Source organism: Schistocerca nitens, chromosome 1 (assembly GCF_023898315.1).
Source record: "Schistocerca nitens isolate TAMUIC-IGC-003100 chromosome 1, iqSchNite1.1, whole genome shotgun sequence".
Lineage (NCBI taxonomy): Eukaryota > Metazoa > Arthropoda > Insecta > Orthoptera > Acrididae > Schistocerca > Schistocerca nitens.
The window spans coordinates 372,018,155-372,043,372 of record NC_064614.1 but is presented as its reverse complement, the minus strand read 5'-3'; the positions used below and the strand labels follow the sequence as shown (position 1 = coordinate 372,043,372).

Here is a 25,218-nt window from a genome sequence, read left to right as displayed (position 1 = left end):
GTCATAGTTAACTGAAATTAGCATTATAGTTCAAAATGTGTAAAACTTTGTGAGCTAATTGGCATATTTCCATGTAATGACACATGCCACCGTACCATTCTAAAATTAAGTATTCCAATTGTCAAGTAACATACTTAATTTTGCCTGAAACTATCATCCAAAATAATTAGATTTGTAGTTACAAGCTAGTATCATTTTGCATTGCACATTTTGTCATAACTACTGTTAGATTCCGAACTCTGGCTATATACTTTCATTACTTTAAATTTTCTGGATGATATGACAGACAGCATTTAGTAATTAACTTGTTGTTGTTGTTGTTGTTGTGGTCTTCAGTCCTGAGAGTGGTTTGATGCAGCTCTCCATGCTACTCTATCCTATGCAAGCTGCTTCATCTCCCAGTACCTACTGCAACCTACATCCTTCTGAATCTGCTTAGTGTATGCATCTCTTGGTCTCCCCCTACGATTTTTACCCTCCACGCTGCCCTCCAATACTAAATTGGTGATCCCTTGATGCCTCAGAACATGTCCTACCAACCGATCCCTTCTTCTGGTCAAGTTGTGCCACAAACTCCTCTTCTCCCCAATCCTATTCAGTACCTCCTCATTAGTTATGTGATCTACCCATCTAATCTTCAGCACTCTTCTGTAGCACCACATTTCGAAAGCTTCTATTCTCTTCTTGTCCAAACTATTTATCGTCCATGTTTCACTTCCATACATGGCTACACTCCATACAAATACTTTCAGAAAAGACTTCCTGACACTTAAATCTATACTCGATGTTAACAAATTTCTCTTCTTCAGAAACGCTTTCCTTGCCATTGCCAGTCTACATTTTATATCCTCTCTACTTCGACCATCATCAGTTATTTTGCCCCCCCAAGAGCAAAACTTCTTTACTACTTTAAGTATCTCATTTCCTAATCTAATACCCTCGACATCACCCGACTTAATTCGACTACATTCCATTATACTCGTTTTGCTTTTGTTGATGTTCATCTTATATCCTCCCTTCAAGACACCATCCATTCCGTTGAACTGCTCTTCCAAGTCCTTTGCTGTCTCTGACAGAATTACAATGTCATCGGCGAACCTCAAAGTTTTTATTTCTTCTCCATGGATTTTAATACCTAATCCGAATTTTTCTTTTGTTTCCTTTACTGCTTGCTCAATATACAGATTGAATAACATCGGGGAGAGGCTACAACCCTGTCTTACTCCCTTCCCAACCGCTGCTTCCCTTTCATGTCCCTCGACTCTTATAACTGCCATCTGGTTTCTGTACAAATTGTAAATAGCCTTTCACTCCCTGTATTTTACCCCTGCCACCTTTAGAATTTGAAAGAGAGTATTCCAGTCAAAGTAATTAACTTACTAATTGATAATTTCATGTAATTTATTATGATTTTCAATATGGCATTTATACATGTAAACAAGGGTATCCATATTGTGGAACAATAACAGTGTCCATGTTCTTTTCTAAATTTCTAACCAGTAACATTACCTTTAAGTCAAAACACAACTAGCTTTTGTAGCCCATTTGAAATAGTAAAATCTAATCACTGCCAATTTTCAAAGCATCATGTAGTTTACAAAACACCTGTTTATTTGGTCCCAAAATTGGCAGTCTGCAGTCAGAATGTAGACTTTCTTCTGTCGAGGCTGTGTCAAAATACATAAAAGTATTCATATCTTGTGTCAAATAGTGTAAGAAATATTATAGAAACGGTGTTTGAATGCTGATCTGGAAACTACAGACTGTACCACACTGAATTATTGTACTTGGAGTGACAAACTTCACCACAGAGATTGCTAATTATTCTGCGGGCTAGCCTGATGAGGGCACTAATTACAGGCACTAATTACTTTTTATATCTAACAAACTGGTCACTGTCTTAATGGAAACAACTAAATGTGAATAGCTATACAAATTAAGGAAACTAATTGCTGAACTGTTGAGCCATGTACATTACTGAATTGGAAGCTTTCAATAATCAATAAGATTATTGCAGTTCTATTTTATCTACAGACTGGAGATTGCCTACATCAGGTTAAGGACCTTCAAGATTTTTCTATAGTATTCTGCTACAGTAATTGTTGAAGGCCTGATGTGCTGCTCTCTAGACAGCCAAACATGTTTCATTCAGTATCTCTATAGCTATAGCACTATGCTTTGTTTTACACCTCTTATGCAAAAATCTCTACTTCTTTAGAAGTTTCTTTACAGTGAGTGTGTACCATGGAGAGTCCCTCCCACCGTGGAATCTCTTGCTGGGCACACATCTAACCAATGCATGGTCAAATATAATTTTAAACTTGAGCCATAGTTCTCTACATGTTCCTGTTTTGTGCTGAGAGTTTCAAGTTCCTCACTGAAACATGACATTGCTGCTTCTGTAACTAGCTTAACATAATGTTTTCTACTTTTTTTCAGTTTGACTTTGTACTTTGGTAATTATTGTTGCTACTAGTGCCTCATGGTCACTGAGGCCAGATTTGAAGTGAAGATCCTCAAAGAGGTCTGGTCTATTTGTTACCATTACATTTAATAATTTCCATCATGGGTGGGTTTCCGAACTATCCGTTCTACGTAGTTTTCAGAGAAGGCATTTAGCAAAGTTTCACAGCTTGTTTTGTCATGCTCATCACTAACAAAACTTTAATTATCCCAGATGATTGTTGGACAATTAAAGTCACCTCCAATACCTACAGTACAACTAGGAAACTTATGTACAAGCAAACTGAGGGTTTCTCTGAAGATTTCATTTACATCAGGAGGCAAGTCTGGCAGTTAGTAGAAGGATCCAATTACAATTTTAATTTTATGCTTATCACTGATACTAAGTTTTTCCTGAACAATCTCGCATGCCGCTCCAATTCCTACCTCGACGGATTCGAGTTTCCTGTCTGCTATAGCCAACAGACCACCTACCATTTCCCTAAAGCCCATCCCTTCATTATATGCTTACATTTTCTCCAAAATACCTCACTGCTGTCAACTTCAGATTTTAAACATCTTCCTATACCTATTATTATGTGAACTTCACTGCTTTTTAGTTGCGCTTCAAACTCTGGCACTTTGTTATGAATGCTTCGGCACTTAACCACTTCGATTTTAATACTCTCACCTGTGGGGGGGGTATTTCTTTGGATCTTAAATTCATATTATGGGTCTCCCACAGCTATCCTTATCTGGAATAGATGGAGTTGCCTAATCCAAAAAAGCCTTGTGTGCACTCTACAACAGCCAGTTACTGGGTAACAGCCTCTGATGTGTAGTGTACGTCTGATCCATTTAGAGGGTTCTCCACTGTATGGCACAAGTCCCAGCTTGTCACAGAACCTTTGCAGTCTCTGGTCCAAGACTTCCACCTGACTCAGAACCAAGGGGTCACAATCTGTTTTGTGGACATGCTACAGATTGTGAGCTTCGTTGAAACTCCATGAGCAAGCCTGGTATTCTTCTCTGCCAGTCGTTGGAATGATACAAGTACAACTTCGAAACCTAGAAGACAAGCATTGCTTGTTCCAATATGCATCGAAATCTTCAGTTGGTTGCGCCCTTTTCCCTCATAGGCTGCTGGCCTGTTCGTCATGTTGAATGAGGTCCCTAGGTTCACTAGACGACGACAGCTTCACACCATCCCATCGGCATGATGAAGAATGTATTGGGATTCATCAGACCATGCAAACATGTTTCCACACTACAACCATTTGAAAATATGTTGGCAACACAACCACTTTCACAAGTAACTGATTAGGCGTGACCCAGTACATCACGTTTTATTGTTCCACATATTAATAGCTAAAGAACTTGCTCACATACTCATTGATGGGTTCTCTTCAATGTGATCCAGTATGTCCTTTTCAAGTTCCAGTGTGCAGCATCTCCTTGGAGCACCATGGTCACACCTGCTGACGGTAAAGGTACCCTTTCTCGAAGCCATTGCATAATTGTGGTGAAAAGGCTATGTGATGGAGTTGGATGTTGAGGAGAACAACCTTGACAAAGATGACGAGCAGCTCTTCCATTACCATGAGCTTCATGATTCAGAAGGATTGTGTCGGTTTTTCAGCAAATGTGTACTGAACCATGTTACTCTAACAATCACAGACACTGGATGTGGCTTGAACCAGGTCAGAAATGTAAGGGTAGATGTCAAATCATGCCAGATGATCCCACCACATAACCACCCACCCACGACTACCCTCTGCATGTATACCTGGCATACATGTTTTCAAAATGGCTGTAGCACGGAAACAGTACCTTTCCGGACATGTGTCCCTATTAAAAATATTATGTTCTCACTCCCCTCTACAAGTCCTAGAAGTTTGTAATTGGAATTTCCGAACAATCTGTATTTTGTGATCCATTGTGTCAAAAACCTTTGACAGATCAAAAAATATGCCTGCAGTTAGTTGTTTTATATCTAACAGATCTAGTACCATATTAATGCAGTCACATGAAGTTGTTTCTGTAGCGCTGATGTTTCTGCACACATGTTGTGATATATGCAGTATAACCCCCCCTCTTTTTTTTTTTTTAAATTAAGCCCATCAGTATTTTGTACATTTTTTTTCTTTAGAGAAGCAGTATGAAATAGTGATAGACCTACAGTCATTCAAGTCTTTATTATCACCTTTTTTGAAAACAGGAATTACTTTTGAGATTTTTCAGTGACTCTGGGAAGGTACCTGCCTGACTGTACAGGCAAAGAGACTGAGTTTGCTGTTTAGCAAAAGTGTGTGCACAATTTTTGATGACAGTTGCTGAAAACAGTTTTTGATGCTGCTGAGCAAGAGTCATACAATAATTTTTAAATGAACACACTGCCATTTGTTTATTTGATTATTTAATTACAAGCCAGGGTTCAGCCTTTTATGTCATTTTTGAATCACTTTTACTTTGTTGTTAGATTTGTCAATGTACTCATCATTGTGCACCATTTTTGACTGTTTTAGCACACTTCTTAGGATATACGTGTAGCTTTTACAGCACCTAAGTAGTTGGGCAAGTCATTAATATGTTTACATAACTTACGGTGAAGTGACTAAAGTCATGAGATACATGATACATAAATGACAGCTCCATCAATGCACTGCCCTTTTGCCCTTTTATACCTTGTGTACGGGATACTACCACCATCTGCATTTGTGCCTATCGCTATCCCATGACTTTTTTCACTTCAGTGTATTTTTGTAGGATGTTTTTATAGGTCGTGTAATCCAATTGTTGTGCCCCTCATTGTTTTCTGTGAAAATGCTTCTTTGAAATGCTGGGCTATTGTAACGAAATATTTTAAATTTATTGTTGACATCATTTACTGCATATATGGCTGTCCACTTTCCCTTACTTAGGAGGCTGGTTCCTTCATCTAAATTATCCTGACTGTAATATCTTTGGAAAGTTTTAGGTGGGACGGCATCTGAGGTACCTTTGTTTAAAAAGACATTTCATATGAGAGCTTGGTGATCACTGAATCCTGCACTGTATTTTTGCAGTGTTGCGCTAAGTTTATTTCCGTTTACAAAAATCTCACCTGAGGCTATCTCGGATGTAGGTGTTATTGTGATATGCTTATTTACCACACCACACAGATTGTAAGATTTTGAATGAGCAGTGTTTCCCTGTTTTTATTTTGGGTAAGGAAGTCAATATTAAATTCTCCTCACATAATTACATTATGTTTCCACTGGCTAATTTTGCTTTAAAACAAGTCCAATTTCTGCAGTAAATCATTAAGATGTCATTATTTAAATAATGAAAACTGCACCCGTTACTTATTTTTTGAGGCTTAGTACAACATGTTCCAAGAATTTATTTTCATTTTCAAGCACATTTGTTTACATGAATGTGTTTGGTGACATTTGCACATGTCATTTTGTGCCTCTCTTGATCTTTTTGAGTTTAGACTGCAATTGGAAGATAGGCCAAAATGAATCTTTGAGTTGTTTAAATGCTAATGTTAGAAATGGTATTTTTGTTTTTCTACTTACAGGTATGGCACCTCTTCCATTATACGGAATATCACACACACACACACACACAAATCATCATGCTCCTTGTTTACAAAACATGCTACAAGGATATTATGACATTATAGCTAGAGGTGTTACACTGTTTTTGGATTACATTATATATATTAGGTTGTCAATTACAAAATGTATTTTTACCACTATTGATTACTGAATTACCAGTTACATATTTTTTTTCCCAAAATGAAAAGATGTACATGTTTATCAAAATGACTACAGTTACCATACTGAATTACCAGTTACATATTTTTTTTCCCAAAATGAAAAGATGTACATGTTTATCAAAATGACTACAGTTACCATATACAGGAGAAATATCTGAAAAAATAACATACTCACTATCTAGTTTGTCATTAAGAATTTTTTCTCCTTCCTTTTTGTGGTGTACAAAAATTTCAAGCTCTTCCATTAAATACACTGTATGAGATTTGTGGAAGTAATAGAGTATCGTAAGATCTTCTATGTTTTCAAATGGGTGTCCAGTGGTCTTTAAGTGTGTTGCTATTCCTGATTTTGTAAATTGGTTGTGTGTGTAACAGTTGATGTGTTCCATGAATCTAATTTGAAAATTCATGTCAGTTTGTCCTATGTAGTAGCTTGAGCAAGATTTACATCTTATTTTGTACATTCGTGAATCTGAGAATGTAATTTCTTTCTTTCTTTCTTTCTTTCTTTTTTTAATTGGTTACGGTGTCGACTAATTTCTGTTGTAGATTGTTGTTTGTCGAGAAAGCTACTTTCACTTTATGTGACCTAAGTGGATTTTTTATTTGTTTATTTAATTGAGGTATGTTAGCTTCATACAACATCCTAGCCATACATTTGATTGTACTATTGGTTCCTTCTAAAGATCAAGGAATTTCTTTCTTTTTTGTTATTTGTCTCAGCATTCTATCACTGAGCAAGGGAAGTCACTGCTTGATTTCTCTATGTCATCTTTATTTATAGGGATTTTATTTGTTCTGTGTATCATTGTTTTGTATGCAACTTTCTTGTGTACATCTGGGTGACGTGATGTTGCATGTGTCCTGTTGCTGGAAGTTGTCTTTTTTTTCTGTATACCTGGAAATTGTGCCCGCAGTTTTTGTTTTATATGCACAAATAGAAAATTAATACTATTTTTTGTGGTATCCAGCTGTGAAATTTTCCCTCTTGTCTACATTATCAGGGTGTATGTGTGGACAAGGAAAAAAAAATCCTGGATTTTTCCCAGATTTCCCGGTTAAAAATACACTTTCTCCCGGATGAAAACACACTTTTTGCGTGTTATTAAGTGACTATATTTTCCCTCGGAACTGTAAAACTTATCAATCCTTTGAATGGTTATGTTTTTATAAACGGGTGTAGAATTTCCCGGCACTTCAGAAAACGAAACTCAGGGAAGAAAACTCCTTTTGGAAAGATTTTTGATGTGCAGCAACATGTACGCTGCATATTTTCGTATTACGAAAGTGTAAATTCGAATTCCACCAAACACTGCATGTTACTTTCCGAACCATTGTAATCAAGATAGTGATGCGTTTTTGTAAGCCAGTCATAGGTCATGTCACGTGATCCCGCCATCCGATGACGGCGGACGGCCCATAGGACATGTGATGTAGTCAGCTAATAGCAACATCAATTATGTAGCGCGGATACACAAACAGGAAAAGTTAATGTTCTAAGTTAATATACATAGTGTTGCTACAAGAAAAGCAAAGCTTTCACATATAATGTTGAGATATCTTAAAATGTAACACGCGCAAAAAATATCACACAAATGTGCCAGTAAAATTTTTAGGCAAGTCTAGTGACTTGTCCTCAAAGTTTTCCACAAATAAATTAGCTACCGCAGAGGAGAGAGAGCTTCCTGTAGCACTACATAAAAAAAATGGTTCAAATGGCTCTGAGCACTATGGGACTCAACTGCTGAGGTCGTAAGTCCCCTAGAACTTAGAACTACTTAAACCTAACTAACCTAAGGACAACACACACATCCATGCCCGAGGCAGGATTCGAACCTGCGACCGTAGCGGTCGCGCGGTTCCAGACTGTAGCGCCAGAACCGCTCGGCCACCAGCGGCCGGCAGCACTACATCAATTTGCTCATAATAACGACATGAATGTCTGATCTTCTGGGCTCGAAATATTTCTAAATGGCTCGTCATCAAATACTCTGTGATTTAAGAAATCCTTCGTACATTCTCGCACATAATTCAACTTGCATAAAAGGAAATTTACTTTGAAAGTAACGATTTTCAAACCACCATTTGCAATATTTTCCCGCGACCTATTATAAATAGGCTCGTTTCAGTAGTCGTCAGAGAGCACCAGATAACAGGTGCCACCACGCTTTGACAGCTGCTATGATGCAGGAAGCCCGTATGTTTGTACGTGTAAAACATCAGAAGATCTTACATTATCTCATAAAAGAAAAAAGACATCAGAGGATACTCCAAGAGCATACTTAAATACGGCATAATGCCATACGTGCTAGAAGATGAAACTTGCACTTGAAATGCAGCGAGCAGTTAAAATTAGCCAATAGCGTGGAACTAAACACTTCGTTTCAAACACATTGACTGACTCAGCATAAAAGATTAATAAAAACCAAATTTATTTAGCAAACCAACAAAAATAACTTCATTGTTCTACAAGGCAATTAATGCATGGCTGTCAGAAAAGTGGAAATAAAATAAAACCTGAAACTAATAAAGTATATTAGCCTTCTGTAATTATGTGAATGTATTTTAATTCACTTGATAGCACCGGCCGGAGTGGCCGAGCGGTTCTAGGCGCTATAGTCTGGAACCGCGCTACCGCTACGGTCGCTGGTTCGAATCCTGCCTCGGGCATGGATGTGTGTGACGTCCTTAGGTTAGTTAGGTTTAAGTAGTTCTAAGTTCTAGGGGACTGATGACCTCAGAAGTTAAGTCCCATAGTGCTCAGAGCCATTTGAACCATTTGAACCACTTGATAGCTCCCGGCCACAGAAATCTATTTTGTTTTCAGTTGATGTGAGAGCAGTAAACGAAGAGGTCACGTGGAGACTACACACTTCCCCACTATAACTCTGACTGCTCTGCGCATCAGCCTCGGATCTATGATGTTTCCAAGCTGGGGTAATACTAAGATAGTGGCGCACCCCTCCCCTCCCTCGGAGGTTTGAGGTACGGCGTAACAAATTTAAAAAAATCGAATTTTCAAAATTATTTTCATTCTGTAGTGCACATCTTTCTGAAGGCTCTGATACATAAAACATATATGATCGAGGAAACGTAAGACATGTTATTTGGTCTTAAGTGTGCCAGAGTGCAGTGCCACCCCGCTTCGCACAGCATTCTTCTATCGCTCGTCACTGTATTTCGCTCCGTGGAATTGAAATGTGTATATTTTGTACTGGATGCCATCAAACTATATTCAGGACAGTGGAAATTAAAATGTCCTGTGGCGCCTCTCCTGCCCCTCTTAAAAAAAAATTGGATGGTATTATTTGCAATTGGGAGAACAAGAACTCTTCAGAAAATTTGCACTCTTTATTGCCTGTTGGTTAATAACTCCCTGTTTTGGGTGACATAAAATTAAATATAGGATGCACAAAACAAGTAAAGACAAGAGACAAGCAATTTCTTCAATCCTTATCTCCTTGCATTATTTTGTCTCTAATCTTGCTACAGCTTTACATGGCATGCTTTCTTTTCTGCGAAAGGATCTATTACTTCATCAAAGTTCGTTAAACGTTTTGCGACATGAAAAATCGAAATATCGCTGTCTAATACTGCGTAAGCTGTTAATACGAATAGTACCCAAGACTGGTGTGGTTTCTCGATCTGATTACATCTATTTTGTCACTGTCTGCTAGATAAAACAAAATAGGCCTTTCTAACACTGCATTGTAACACACACCAAATAAATGAGACTGTTTTGCCCCAAATGGTAATTTTTAAAACACAACAGAATATAATACATGAAGACCAACATAAAATGCCTCTTAGGCCTACTACAAGCAAAAAGCTTTATGTTAGAAAATAGTTTCACATTTCATTCATACGCTCAAGTTTCTCGAGCATGAGATCGAAAATTAGTAGTTCGAGATTTTTATATAAATTTGTAATCGTCATATTCTTCCCTAATTTGTGTGATGTCCCCTTTTCTTCTCTTTCCTCGTTCTAATAAACAATCTTGTCATGACTAATTCTGGAACTAGTCCTGCCTTTGTCAAAACTTATTCGCTGGTTAACTTCACTAACCCTGCCAAAATCACCAGTTTAGCTATCCCTGATTATTCTCCGGTTAGGCATTGTTATTTTCGTACAAACCATTTTCCGCGCTACTTCCAGAATAGAATTTACGCGGCTGCTAGACAGGGACTGTACAACTGGCCCTTACTAGTGTAGCGATCTGGCCAAAAATTTGACAAAATTTCATTTTCCTGGATACACCGAGAAGATAATATGTAATCTTTATTACCTGTTAGTCTTTTATTTCCGTCTGGTAGTCTGAAACTATGGATTTCCCTAGTAATTATAACAACACTGATCATTCGCAAATCCAATCAACCACATAATCAGACAGTGATTGGCGCTCACTCATTCGGCTTTACTCCGCTCAGCTTGTATAGCCCGGTCCCCTTTTGCCTGCATCACGTACACTATGCACATATTCAAAAATAAACTTATGTTTTTTTTCTGCTGATGTCATCGGTCCCTAGGCTTACACACTACTTAATCTAACTTAAACTAACTTACGCTAAGGACAACACATACACCCGTGCCCGAGGGAGGATTCGAACCTCCGATGGGGGCAACCACGCGAACCGTGACAAGTCGCCCAAGACTGCGCAGCTTATGATTCATTCAGAAATTAACTTACAGAGTGTGTTCAAAAACCAACAGGGATGCGCATCAAAATCACATGAGTAATCGATAGACCAAAGTGTGCTGGATGCTAGGCGCTTTGTGAAACAAGGTTTTTTCTCCTCCAGAATATGAATTTGGTTCCCCCTCAACATGCAAACTAACCTTAAATCCACAGAAAGAACCGCAGTTCACCATCTAAATCCTTATAATCCTACCTGTGGATAAAGTCTCCACAACTGTTGTTTTGAACTGCAAGGATTAACTGACAGAAGGACTCCGCCAGCTGTCTGATGCATTCACCTACAAACCTTACCACAGTGACTCCATTACAGAAATCCAGCAGGATCTCCAGTCACTCCTCAAATCCTTAAGTCCATCCCAGAACCTCTCTCCAGAGTCCATCTCTCTGCTCACCCCTACCACTCTCCACACTCCTACCTTCTACATGCTAAAGTCCAAAAACCCAACCACCCAGGATGCTCCATTGTGACTGGTTACTTTTCCCCACAGAGAGAATGTCTGCTCTCGTAGACCAACACCTTCAACCTATTACCCAGAACTTGCCCTCCTATATAAAAGAGACTAACCATTTCCTCCACTGACTCTCCACAATTCCTGTCCCTTTAACACACAGTGCCCTGCTCGTCACTATTGATGCCACGTCCCTTTACAATAACATCCAGAATGCCCATGGCCTTACCATTATTGAATATTACATTTCCCAATGCCCGACGGATTCTAAACCAATAACCTCCTTCCTAGTCACCATGGCAACTATATTCTCACCCACAATTACTTCTCCTTTGAAAGCATTACCTACAAACAAACACAGCGTATGGCTATGGGGACCTGCATGGCTCCATCCTATGCCAACTTATTCATGGGCCATCTAGAGGAATCCTTTATAAACACCCAGAATCCTAAATGCCTCACCTGGTTCAGATTGACTGATGACATCTTTACAATCTGGATCAAGGGCGAGGACACCCTATCCACATTCCTCCAGAACCTCAACAGCTTCTCCCCCATTTGCTTCACCTAGTCCTACTCAACTCAACAAGCTATCTTCCTAGCTGTTGAACTCCACCTCGAAGATGGCTACATCAGTATCTCTGTTCATATCAAACCTATTAACTACCAGCAATACGTCCACTTTGACAGCTGCCACCTGCTCCATACCAAGACGTCTCTTCCACATGGTCTAGCCACCTGTGGTCATCACATCTGCAGTGACGAGCGGTCCCTCTTGAAATATATCGAGGGTCTCACTGAAGCCTTCACAGACCGTAATTATCCTTCCCATCTCGTACAAAAACAAATCTCCCATGGATTATCTTTCCACACTCCCACCACCTCCCAAAGTCTCACCATCCAGACACAAAGCAGCATTCCCCTCATAACTCGGTATCACCCAGGACTGGAGCAACTGAATTACATTCTATGCCAGGGTTTCGACTACCTCTCGTCGTGCTCTGAAATGAGAAATTTCCTGCCCACTATCCTCCCACCCACACAGTGGTATTCAGCTATCCACCGAACCTATACAATATACTCATCCATCCCTATACAATCCCTACTTCAAACCCCTTACCTCAATGGCTCATACACCTGTAACAGACCAAGATGCAAGTCCTGTCCCATAAATCCTCCCACCATCACCTATTCCAATCCGGTCACAAACATCACCTATCCCATCAAAGGCAGGGCTACCTGTGAAACCAGTCATGTGATCTACACGCTAAGCTCCAACCATTGTGCTGCATTCTAGGTGGGCATGACAACTAACACCCTGTCTGTCCACATGAATGGCCACCGAGGAACTGTGGCCAGAAAACAAGTGAACCACCTTGTTGCTGAGCACGCTGCCAAACACATCCTTGATTTCAATGACTGTTTCACAGCCTGTGTCGTATGAGTCCTTCCCACCAACATCAGCTTTTTTGAATTGCACAGAGGGGAACTTTCCCTGTTTTATATCCTATGTTGCCATAACCCTCCTGGCCTTGACCTTCATTAGTGATTGTCCTCACCCCCCTTTTCCCTGTTCCCATTCTAGCACTAGGCAGCCCTCTTTCCACCTTCTCTCCTTTTTGGCTATGCCCCCCCCCCCCCCCAAGCCTGTCCCCTGCCCTCCACCTAACCTCTCATCTGCACATAGCTGCCCTATGCTCTCTCCACCTTGTCCCTGCATGCTCCCCACCAGCACTTCACTGTCACCCACACCTACCCTACTATCGCTCCCCTTCCTCTCCCCACCCCAGCCTCCTCCTTACCCCCACCCAGTCTCCTCCACTCCCATCATGCACTGGTGTTGCTGGTCGCAATGTGGCCTCAGTTGCCTGAGACTGTAGTCATGTGTGCGCGCGCATACACGTGTGCGCGCGCGTACACGTGTATTTTGACTTAGGCCTTACTGGCTGAAAGCTTTGTTCGTGACAGTTTTTTTGTTGTGTCTATCTGCGACTTGGCATCTCTGCTATATGGTGAGTAGCAAGTTTCCTTTTCATTTTATTGTTACATTCATCCTGGATTTTCCACTGTTTGATGTATCCTTTGCAGTATACCATGTTTTTTTTTTTTTTAAGCAGGGTTACTGGCTGCTGAATATTTTCAATTCTAGGTGGTTTATGAAAATGTCTGTTATTGTGCCAGATATGGATGAGAACATGACTAGCAATGTTACTACCGAATGCAAAGTAATTGTAGTTGAGAAAATGTTACTGAAGTACTGAATATCTTGTTTAGACACTGATCAACAGCACGTATGAATTTCACAAAATGCATAACACTGTGCTGTCTGTGATAATGATATTTATTCTGCTACCGGTTATGCATTTTGTAATATTATTAAAGCACAAAAACTGTTCACAAGCTGAAATCACTGAATGTCTAGAATTACTAGAAATAATCCCCAACTACAAAAACTACACATTCAATGTTAACAATTATCAACAACCCTGCTTAAAAAAATAGTATACTACAAAAGGTATGTAGATGATACCTTAATTTTACTCAAAGGTGACACCAATAACATCATAAATTTGTTACATAATGTACACAAGGGGAAAAATTTCACAGCTGAATACAAAAAGCAATAGCATTAATTTTCTAGATTTGTGCATAGAAAACAAAAACAACAGGCACAATTTCAAGGTATACAGAAAAAAGACAACCTCCAGAAACATGATCCCTGTCACATCACATCACCCAGATGTACACAAGTAAGTTGCATACAAATCGATGATACACAGAGCAAATAAAACCCCAGTATATAAAGAGGACACTGAGAAATAATTGACCATCATTAAGCAAATTGAAGTAACCAGTGACTTCCCAGCTCAGTGATAGACAGAATGCTGAGACAAATAACACAAAAGGAAAATTCCTGGCTCTTTCTAAGGAACTGATAGAACAATCAAATGTATGGCTAGTATGCTGTACATAGGTAACAGTTCTCAAAAAATAGTAAATCTACTTAGGTCACAAAGTAAAAATAGCTTTCTCCACAAATAAAGTACACAGAAATTAGTTCACACCTTAAACAATAAAAAAGATAAATTAAACTCAGAAATATACAAAATAACATGTAAAAATTGCTCAAGCTACTACATAGAAAACTGGAGGGAGCTGTCAAATTAAGATACACTGAACACATCAATTGTTACACACACAACCAATTTACAAAATCAACTATAGCAACACACACAAAAACCACTGGATACCCATTAAAAAACACAGAAGGAGATCTTAAGGTGCTCTACAACTTCCACAAATCTCATACAATGTATTTAATGGAGGAGCTTGAAATTTTTGTACACCACAAAAAGCAGCAAGGAGAAAAAATTCTTAATGACAAACTAGATACTGAATCAGTTTTTCTTCCAAGATATTTCTCTTGGATATGATAACAGTAGTTGTTTTCATAAACATGTATATCTTTTCATTTTGGGAAAAAAAAGTGCACGTGATGATTCGCATGTGGGTGATATACTGTATAATGGAGGAGGCACAATACCTGTAAGTAGAAAAACTATAATTCCTAACATTAGCATTTAAAAACACTCAAAAGATTCATTTTGTCTGATTTTCCAGTTGCAATCAAACCTCAAAAAAGATGCAGAAGAGGCACAAAATCACACATGCAGAAATCACCAACATATTAATGGAAACAAATGCACTTGAAAATGAGAACAAATTTTTGATACTGGTTGTGCTAAGCATAAAAAAGTAAGTAACTAGTGCAGTTATTTTTTAAATCATGACTGACACAGTTGCAGGCTTTCCTGAAAAATTGAATATGATAAATAAATAAAAAAAATTAAATCATTAATATTACTGAAAGGGGACAGGGGGAAGTAAACTATAAGTGTTATGAGATTTAGATTTGTAATTTTTAAGTTTTATTGCAGCACTTTCAAAGACTTTGTCTGCTGCTATTTCCTTTAGGGTTAATAGTGAGTCAGATTCAATACCTTTTTTTTTTTTTTTTTTTTTTTTTTTTTTATGAAGATGGCTACCCTACCACATTTATCACTGGTTCTCTAGTAGTTTCCCAGAACTAGAAAACTCACAGCGAATAACTTCACTACAGCATTGCAAACCCAGTGTTCTGCAAGGCACACTACTGAGAGATCACTGACCTCATTGGTTAGCAGAATTTTTAATTCTTCAGTTTTATTGGGTAAGGACTGGACATTGTGGCAGCAAATTTTCAGATTTCTGTTGAGTTTACTAGGAAGGCTTGAAGTTATGTTCAGTGTGTCACTGACTTTTGGATTAACTTCTACTCTATTCTCTATTCAATGGCTTCAGATCTGTTGTGCATCCTTGGCTGCAAGTGTTCCTTCAGAAAATTCACTTTCACACTGCACTGTTGGGATGTCACATTGTTTTGATGGAATGATACAATATTATTATGGTGAGATGCCACAACAGTGTTGTTCCTTTCTTTGTTGTCTGGAGAGACCAGGCAGGAAACTCACTTGGCTTCCAGGTGAGCAATTTCTGTACTCACAATTGCACTGCTTAGAAGAGCTGCCTTAGAGTTAGGTACCTATTAATTGTGAACTGTAAAACTTAATGAATTACAAAAATTAGGTGTTGCAGTGCAGTTGACTTTGCAATTTAAGATTAAAGGATTCACATTGTAGTTTATAACACTTTAATACACTGACTCACAACCCTTGGAAGGTAATGCACAGAAAATACGTCTTAGAATATATGTATAGTGGGAGTACTCGCTGAAGCTCATTTGGCAGCTGCACAAGGGGCACAGAAATGGTCGCCATTCAGTGCAGTGATCCTGTATTTGTATGTTCATATTGCATTTTTCCCCTTATACTTTCATAGAAAGGAGGTAACAGGTAGAGTTCTAAAACTGATCTAGATTCAAACTTCCGCAAACAAGCAACATTTTGAAATTGTTTTGGTACTTTATTATATATGAAATAAATTCAGAAAATAAGTAGTGTATCCATAACCAGCAGTGATTTTAGTTTCTTGAGGGTTGGCAACACTGAGTGGTAGAGAGTAATCTCCTGACCATAGCAAACATTGCAGGAACATGGTAGTACATAAACTCATGCTGTAGTGTACAGTTGCCTGAAATGCTGTGATCGCCGGCTTCCTACTCATTGAAGGAAAAATACCCACCAACATTTTTTTAACAAATCAAAATAGTTTACGGTGAAGGTGTTGACAAGTGTGTTTAAGTGGTGTAGGGAGTCTAGTGGAGATCGAACTAACGTCCATGACATAGAGAGGAGTGGAAGACCTTCCATTCTGACAGATGACTTGGTGCAAAAAAAATCAAGGAAACCGTTCGTGAAGACAGTCAATTGACAGTGGGTAAAATTTCTGTGGTGTTTTCATGAGCCTCCAGAACTCACAGAAATGATGGGATACCAGAAACTGTGCACAAGTTGGATCGCAAAACAGCTGACAGAAAAGCACGAGAAAAATCAGTCAACAGCACCAGCAAGTTTCTTGAGTGACTTGAATTGGTAGGTAAGGATTTTCTGAGCTCTACTATGCTTAGGGATGGAACATGAGTGGCTCATGACATGACAGACAAAAGGACAATTGTCACAGTGGCATCGCACCAATTCCCCATCTTCCAAAAAATGCAAGATCACAATTTTGGGCAAAAAGTCATGGCCTATGTGTTTTGGGATCAAAAACGAATAATTTTTGTTGAATTTCTGCCTTTGGGATACCATCAATGCACAGTGATATTGTAAGAACTTAAAATACCCAAAAGTAGCATTCAAAATAAAAAGAGGGGAATGCGGACATCCTCACATAGCCTTAGCCATCAAGGTGATTTTGGAGTCATTTGGTTGTTTTGAACCAGTCTCATTATCCCCCGACTTCAGACTGTCATCTTTCCACCTCCCCTGAAGGCACATAAAAGTGGAATTAAATTTTCATCTGATGAGCAGGTGCAGAAAGAGGTTCTAAATTGGGGGAAGGAACTAGCAAGAGAGTTCTTCAAGGAGGGCATAACGAAGCTTGTGCCGGAGCTCACTACATGCACTGAACGGGATGGCGATTATATGGAAAAATTGTCAACAAGTGTATCAACAATATCATGTAATTCTTTTTTTGCAAATACACTTTTTCTAAAAAAAATATAAAACCCTAGCACACTTACTTTCTGAACATGCCTTGAATTCTGTCGTGAGGCTATGAAAGAGTGGCACAAATAATTTATTTTTGTCGGTCAAGTTGTAATTTGGCTTTCCAAATGTTATATTTACTAACAAACCCCACAGGAGTCAGGTAGCAATGCAAGAACCATGTCAGACTACTATATCATATTGGCCCAATAGCATATGAGCAACTGCCAGTTACATTCATTGGACCATCAGATGCTAGAAAGGAAATTAACAAAACACTTACCTTAGTGTATTTTCTCTCTCTTTCCAAGGTTTTGCCTGGATTGTATCCAAGTACACTCCTGGAAATTGAAATAAGAACACCGTGAATTCATTGTCCCAGGAAGGGGAAACTTTATTGACACATTCCTGGGGTCAGATACATCACATGATCACACTGACAGAACCACAGGCACATAGACACAGGCAACAGAGCATGCACAATGTCGGCACTAGTACAGTGTATATCCACCTTTCGCAGCAATGCAGGCTGCTATTCTCCCATGGAGATGATCGTAGAGATGCTGGATGTAGTCCTGTGGAACGGCTTGCCATGCCATTTCCACCTGGCGCCTCAGTTGGACCAGCGTTCGTGCTGGACGTGCAGACCGCGTGAGACGACGCTTCATCCAGTCCCAAACATGCTCAATGGGGGACAGATCCGGAGATCTTGCTGGCCAGGGTAGTTGACTTACACCTTCTAGAGCACGTTGGGTGGCACGGGATACATGCGGACGTGCATTGTCCTGTTGGAACAGCAAGTTCCCTTGCCGGTCTAGGAACGGTAGAACGATGGGTTCGATGATGGTTTGGATGTACCGTGCACTATTCAGTGTCCCCTCGACGATCACCAGTGGTGTACGGCCAGTGTAGGAGATCGCTCCCCACACCATGATGCCGGGTGTTGGCCCTGTGTGCCTCGGTCGTATGCAGTCCTGATTGTGGCGCTCACCTGCACGGCGCCAAACACGCATACGACCATCATTGGCACCAAGGCAGAAGCGACTCACGTCGCTGAAGATGATACGTCTCCATTCGTCCCTCCATTCACGCCTGTCGCGACACCACTGGAGGCGGGCTGCACGATGTTGGGGCGTGAGCGGAAGACGGCCTAACGGTGTGCGGGACCGTAGCCCAGCTTCATGGAGACGGTTGCGAATGGTCCTCGCCGATACCCCAGGAGCAACAGTGTCCCTAATTTGCTGGGAAGTGGCGGTACGGTCCCCTACGGCACTGCGTAGGATCCTACGGTCTTGGCGTGCATCCGTGCGTCGCTGCGGTCCGGTCCCAGGTCGACGGGCACGTGCACCTTCCGCCGACCACTGGCGACAACATCGATGTACTGTGGAGACCTCACACCCCACGTGTTGAGCAATTCGGCGGTACGTCCACCCGGCCTCCCGCATGCCCACTATACGCCCTCGCTCAAAGTCCGTCAACTGCACATACGGTTCACGTCCACGCTGTCGCGGCATGCTACCAGTGTTAAAGACTGCGATGGAGCTCCGTATGCCATGGCAAACTGGCTGACACTGACGGCGGCGGTGCACAAATGCTGCGCAGCTAGCGCCATTCGACGGCCAACACCGCGGTTCCTGGTGTGTCCGCTGTGCCGTGCGTGTGATCATTGCTTGTACAGCCCTCTCGCAGTGTCTGGAGCAAGTATGGTGGGTCTGACACACCGGTGTCAATGTGTTCTTTTTTCCATTTCCAGGAGTGTATGTTACAAGGGATTCTAGTTATATGGTAACTAATATGAGCACAACAGAAGCATATGCTGGATTTGTACACTGGCTTTAGACTATTAAATACTTCACATGATTTTATTTTGTATGTAAATAAAAATGTGACATTTTGAGATACAAACTATCAAAGTCAACTGTCAAACTAATTGCAAAAAAAGTGAGCTTGAAGTTTGTATGAAGAAATATGCTCCCGAAAATTGTGGAACATTCAACTGGAAATACAAAATGAAAACTATCCTGAGAAAGCCTCCGTACTTAGTTTCAAGAACTGGCTTTAAATGGTGACTCTAACAATACACAACAATCCCCTAATGTAGCACTCCTGTAGGGATTGTGAAGACATAATTAGATTAATTTCAGCACACATGGAGGACTGTAAGCAATTATTCTTCCCCTGCTCCATATATGGGTGGAATGGGAAGAAACCTTAGTAACTGGTACAATGGGACTTACCCTTTGCCAAACACTCCACAGTGGTTTGCGAAGTACAGGTGTAGATGCAGATATTTTTCTTGACATAATTCCAATACAGAATTGAGTCTTATGGTGAATAAAATAGTGTAATAGTGCTAAATCAGTTTCGTGCAAGTTGGTTGGTTGGTTTGTGGGATTAAAGGGACCAGACTGCAACGGTCATCGGTCCCTTGTTCCAAAACTTAAAAACTACCACACAGAGTAAAAAAACGGATAATAGAGACAACAGACAACACAGGACAAGAAAAACTCAGACAAAGAACAGACATAACAAATTAAAATCACACGGAATGTGGCGGTGGTTGGCCGACCATAGAATAAAAAAGGAAAAGCCAACCACCGAGAACACATTAAAAACTCAGTTTAAAACCGTAGGCCAAAGGCCACAATCGACACAAAACAATAAAATAAAACATAAACACTCAAATTAAATGATAAAAACCCCCTGCCCGAATAAAACGTAAAACTAAGCCAGCCATAGCAGGGTCATCAGTTAAAAGGGCAGGAAGTGTATCAGGCAGTGCAAATGTCTGCCTGACCACAGCTAAAAGGGGGCAGGCCAACAAAATGTGGGCCACTGTCAAAGCCACCCCGCAGCGACACAGAGGAGGGTCCTCCCGACGCAGTAAGTAACTGTTTGTCAGCCAAGAGTGGCCAATGCGGAGCCGACAAAGGACAACTGAGTCCCTGCGGTTGGCTCGCATGGATGACCGCCACACAGTCGTCATCTCCTTAATGGCACGGAGTTTATTGGGCGTGATCCGATCGCGCCATTCAGAGTCCCAAAGCGCAAAAACTTTTCAGTGGAGGACTGCTCGCAAATCAGTCTCTGGGAGGCCAATGTCCATAGATGGTTTACTGATGGCCTCTTTCGCCAGGCGGTCAACATATTCATTGCCCGGGATACCGACATGACAAGGGGTCCACACAAAGATCACAGAGCGGCCGCAACGGGCAAGAGTATGCAGGGACTCCTGGATAGCCATCACCAGGCGAGAACGAGGGAAACACTGGTCGAGAGCTCGTAAACCGCTCAGGGAATCGCTACAGATCATGAAGGACTCACCTGAGCAGGAACGGATATACTCTAGGGCACGAAAGATGGCGACCAGCTCAGCAGTGTAAATGCTGCAGCCAGCCGGCAATGAACGTTGTTTGGAATGGTCCCCTAGAGTAAGTGCATAACCGGCACGACCAGCAACCATCCGGCCGTCAGTGTACGCAATGCCAGAGCCCTGATACATTGCAAGGTGGGAAAGAAAGCGGTGGCGGAAGGCCTCCGGAGGGACTGAGTCCTTCGGGCCCTGTGCCAATTCCAGCTGAAGGCGAGGGCGAGGCACACACCATGGGGGTGTACGCAGAGGTGCCCTGAAAGGAGGAGGAAGAAGTAAGGCCCCAAGCCCGGAGGCTGTCGGACGCGGACCGCGATCGTACTGCCAGCCCTGGGTCCACGTTCTGGAAGATGGACGTGCGACTCGGGGAATAGTAGCCGATAGTTAGGATGCCCGGGCAAGCTGAAAACATGGGCAGCATAAGCGGCCAGCAAACGTTGGCGCCGTAACCGCAGTGGAGGGACACCTGCCTCCACTAGTATGCTGTCCACAGGGCTGGTACAGAAAGCACCAGTGGCAAGGCGTATCCCGCTGTGGAGGATTGGGTCCAGCACCTGCAACGCAGATGGGGATGCTGAGCCATAAGCCAGGCTCCCATAATCCAGACGGGACTCGATTAACGCCTGGTAGAGCCGTAACAGAGTAGATCGGTTGGCGCCCCAGCGGGTGTGGCTCAAGCATCTCAGAGCATTTAGAGGCCGCCAACATGCCTGTTTAAGCTGCCGAATATAAGTCAGCCGGGCATCAAAAACTACACCCAAAAACCTGTGGGTCTCCACCACAGCAAGGAGTTCGTCGGCAAGATAAAGCCGTGGCTCAGGATGGACCGTTCGGCACCGGCAGAAATGCATAACGCGGGTCTTGGCAGCCGAAAACTGAAAACCATGCGCTACAGCCCAAGACTGCGCCTTGCGGATAGCGCCCTGTAGCTGACGTTCAACAGCTGCAATGCCAGTAGAGCTGTAATAAAGGCAGAAGTCGTCAGCATACAGGGAAGCGGAGACAGAATTTCCCACCGCTGCAGCGAGCCCACTTATTGCGATTAAAAACAGGCAGACACTGAACAGATCCCTGTGGTACACCATTCTCCTGGACTCGGGAGGAACTATGAGAGGCTGCGACTTGCACGCGGAAGGTACGATACGACAGAAAATTTCGGATAAAGAGTGGCAGAGGGCCCCGAAGACTCCAATACCCAATTCAAGTGCCGGCTCCCCATCCGTTCGAGAAGCTTGCAAAGAATGTTGGTGAGGCTAATGGGGCGGTAGCTGTCCACCTACAAAGGGCTCTTGCCCGGTTTCAAAACGGGGATGACAATGCTTTCCTGCCATTGCGACAGAAATTCACCCTCGACCCAGAGACGGTTGTAAAGGTCGAATAGGGGTCGCGTGCAGTACACTGAAAGGTGTTTCAGCATCTGACAGTGAATGCGATCTGGCCCAGGAGCGGTATCAGGGCAAGCGGCAAGGGCGCTGTGAAATTCCCACTCACTGAATGGAGCATTGTAGGATTCAGAATGGTGGGTGCGAAAAGAAAGGCTCCTACGTTCCATCCACTCTTTAATGGAGCGGAAGGTCAGTGGGTAATTGGAAGAAGCAGAACTAAGAGCAAAATGCTCTGCCAAGCTGTTGGCAATTTCGTCGGAGTCTGTACAAACTGCTCCATTCAGTGAGAGCGCAGGGACGCTGACAGGTATCCGACAGCCATAGAGGCTCGGATCTTGGCCCAGACCTGCGATGGAGAGACATGGAGGCCAATGGTGGACACATACCGCTCCCAGCACTCCTGCTTGCTTTGGCGGATAAGGCGGCGGGGCTGCGCACGCAGCCGTTTGAAGATGATGAGGTGTTCAATGCAGAGATGTCGCTTGTGACGCTGTAGCGCCCGCCGGCGATCTTTAATCGCCTCAGCGATCTCAGGTGACCACCAAGGCACAGTCCGCCGCCAAGGGGACCCAGAAGAACTGGGAATGGCAGATTCTGCGGCAGTAACGATGCTGGTGGTGGCTGAGTGAACCACCGCATCAATGTCGTCACTATAGAGAGGCTCAATGGTGGCAATGGAGGAGAACAAGTCCCAGTCAACCTTATTCATAGCCCATCTGCTGGGGCACCCAGAAGAGTGGCACCGTGGCAGTGACAGAAAGATTGGAAAATGGTCACTACCACACAGGTCGTCATGCACACTCCATTGGACAGATGGTAAGAGGCTAGGGCTACAGATCGATAGGTCAATGGCGGAGTATGTGCCATGCGCCACAGTGAAGTGTGTGGAGGCACCATCATTTAAAATCGAGAGATCGAGCTGCGCCAATAAATGCTCAACGGTGGCTCCTCGACCTGTTGCCACTGACCCACCCCACAGAGGGTTATGGGCATTAAAGTCGCCCAGTAACAAGAAAGGTGGCGGCAATTGGGCTATCAGCGCAGCCAGGACATGCTGCGCGACATCACCATCCGGTGGAAGGTAAAGACTGCAGACAGTAACAGCCTGTGGCGTCCACACCCAAACAGCGACAGCCTCTAAAGCTGTATGTAGAGGGACAGACTCGTTGTGAAGAGAGTTAAGGACATATATGCAGACGCCACCAGACACCCTTTCGTAAGCTGCCCGGTTCTTATAATAACCCCGATAGCCACGGAGGGCGGGGGTTCGCATTGCTGGAAACCAAGTTTCCTGAAGTGCAATGCAGAAGAAAGGGTGAAAGCTGATAAATTGGCGGAGCTCTGCTAGATGGTGGAAGAAACCGCTGCAGTTCCACTGGAGGACGATATTGTCCATGTCTGAGAAAGGCGTGACGGGACTGGGAAGGCAGATTACGCAGCTGGGTCACCTGCTGCCTCCGAATGAGCACCTGTGCTAGTGCTTTCCATGGTGTCTGAGGGACCGGCGAGATCGAGGTCCTCAGCGGATGCCAGAATCTCCACCTCGTCCTCAGATGCAGTGCTTGTAGGAAGCGGTGGGATGGGTGCCACCGCAATGTCATTAGCCTTGGGGACTTTCTTCTTCTTCTGTTTCTCTCGCTGTGCCTTCGGTGGTTCAGGCTTGGAGGGCTTCACTGGGTCAGTCTCAGGGAAGGACGACGACCGTGAGGCCCTACAACCAGGGACTGGTGGTTGTTTCAGCCACTTGCGGGTGTCCGCTTTTCCACTGGTTGGAACTTGCGAAGGTAGGTCCCCAAGGGACCCCTTCCTGGCGAGAGTAGCCGAAGAAGTCTTACTCTTCTCCGGCTGGGAAGGGGGAACTGATGTCCCCGATGGTTGGCCAACGATAAGTGACGATGGGAGAACCGTTGTTGCAGCAGCGGCATAGGTCGACATCATTGCCACAGGATGGAGCCGCTCATACTTCCGTTTAGCCTCCGTGTAGGTCAGGCGGTCCAGGGTCTTATATTCCATTATCTTTTGTTCCTTCTGGAATATCCTACAGTCCGGCGAGCAGGGGGAATGGCGTTCTCCGCAGTTAACACAGATGGGAGGCGGAGCACATGGAGTATTGGGATGCGAAGGACGTCCACAATCTCGACATGTGATGCCGGAAGTACAGCGAGATGACATGTGCCCGAACTTCCAGCATTTAAAACACTGCATCGGAGGAGGGATATATGGCTTCACATCACAGCGGTAAACCATCACCTTGACCTTTTCGGGTAAAACATCACCTTCGAAGGCCAAGATGAAGGCACCGGTGGCTACCTGATTATCCCTCGGACCCCGATGGACGCGCCGGACGAAGTGAACACCTCGTCGTTCTAGATTGGCGCGTAGTTCATCGTTGGACTGCAGAAGAAGATCCCTGTGGAATATAATACCCTGGACCATGTTTAAACTCTTATGGGGAGTGATGGTGACAGAAACATCCCCCAACCTGTCGCAAGTGAGCAACCTCCGTGACTGGGCAGAGGATGCTGTTTTGATGAGAACTGACCCGAACTTGTCCTCTAAATGCTCCACAAAAAACTGGGGCTTGGTCGACATAAATGATTCCCCATCTACTTGCGTACACACGAGGTACCGGGGTGAATAATCTCCACTGCCTTCTTTGGACAAACGTTCCTCCCATGGAGTGGCCAGGGAGGGAAATGATCTCTGATCAAATTTCTTTCCATTGAGGTTAGACCTCGATCGCTTAGAGACTGCTGGTGGAGGCCCACCAGCGAGAGATGATGTACCACGCTTCATTGCGGGTCATCCGCCCTGATGCCACCCACTCCGACCAGGACCTCTCCCCACGGGCGCCACCCAGCTGCAGCAAAGACCACCTGGCAAGATGGCCTTTGCCGGGAGTCCTGATGCCCCAAAGGGATAGGCATCTACTCCTCGGCATACGTGGGGAGGTAGCAGCTCAGGCAT

General features: G+C 43.0%; 1 protein-coding gene across 2 annotated transcripts in view; it reads right to left on the bottom strand.

Moving 5' to 3' along the window:
- Nucleotides 1–25,218, bottom strand: part of LOC126248931 (E3 ubiquitin-protein ligase RNF103-like) — a 139,119-nt gene that overhangs the window by 5,787 nt on the left and 108,114 nt on the right. The gene's annotated exons all lie outside the window — the stretch shown is intronic.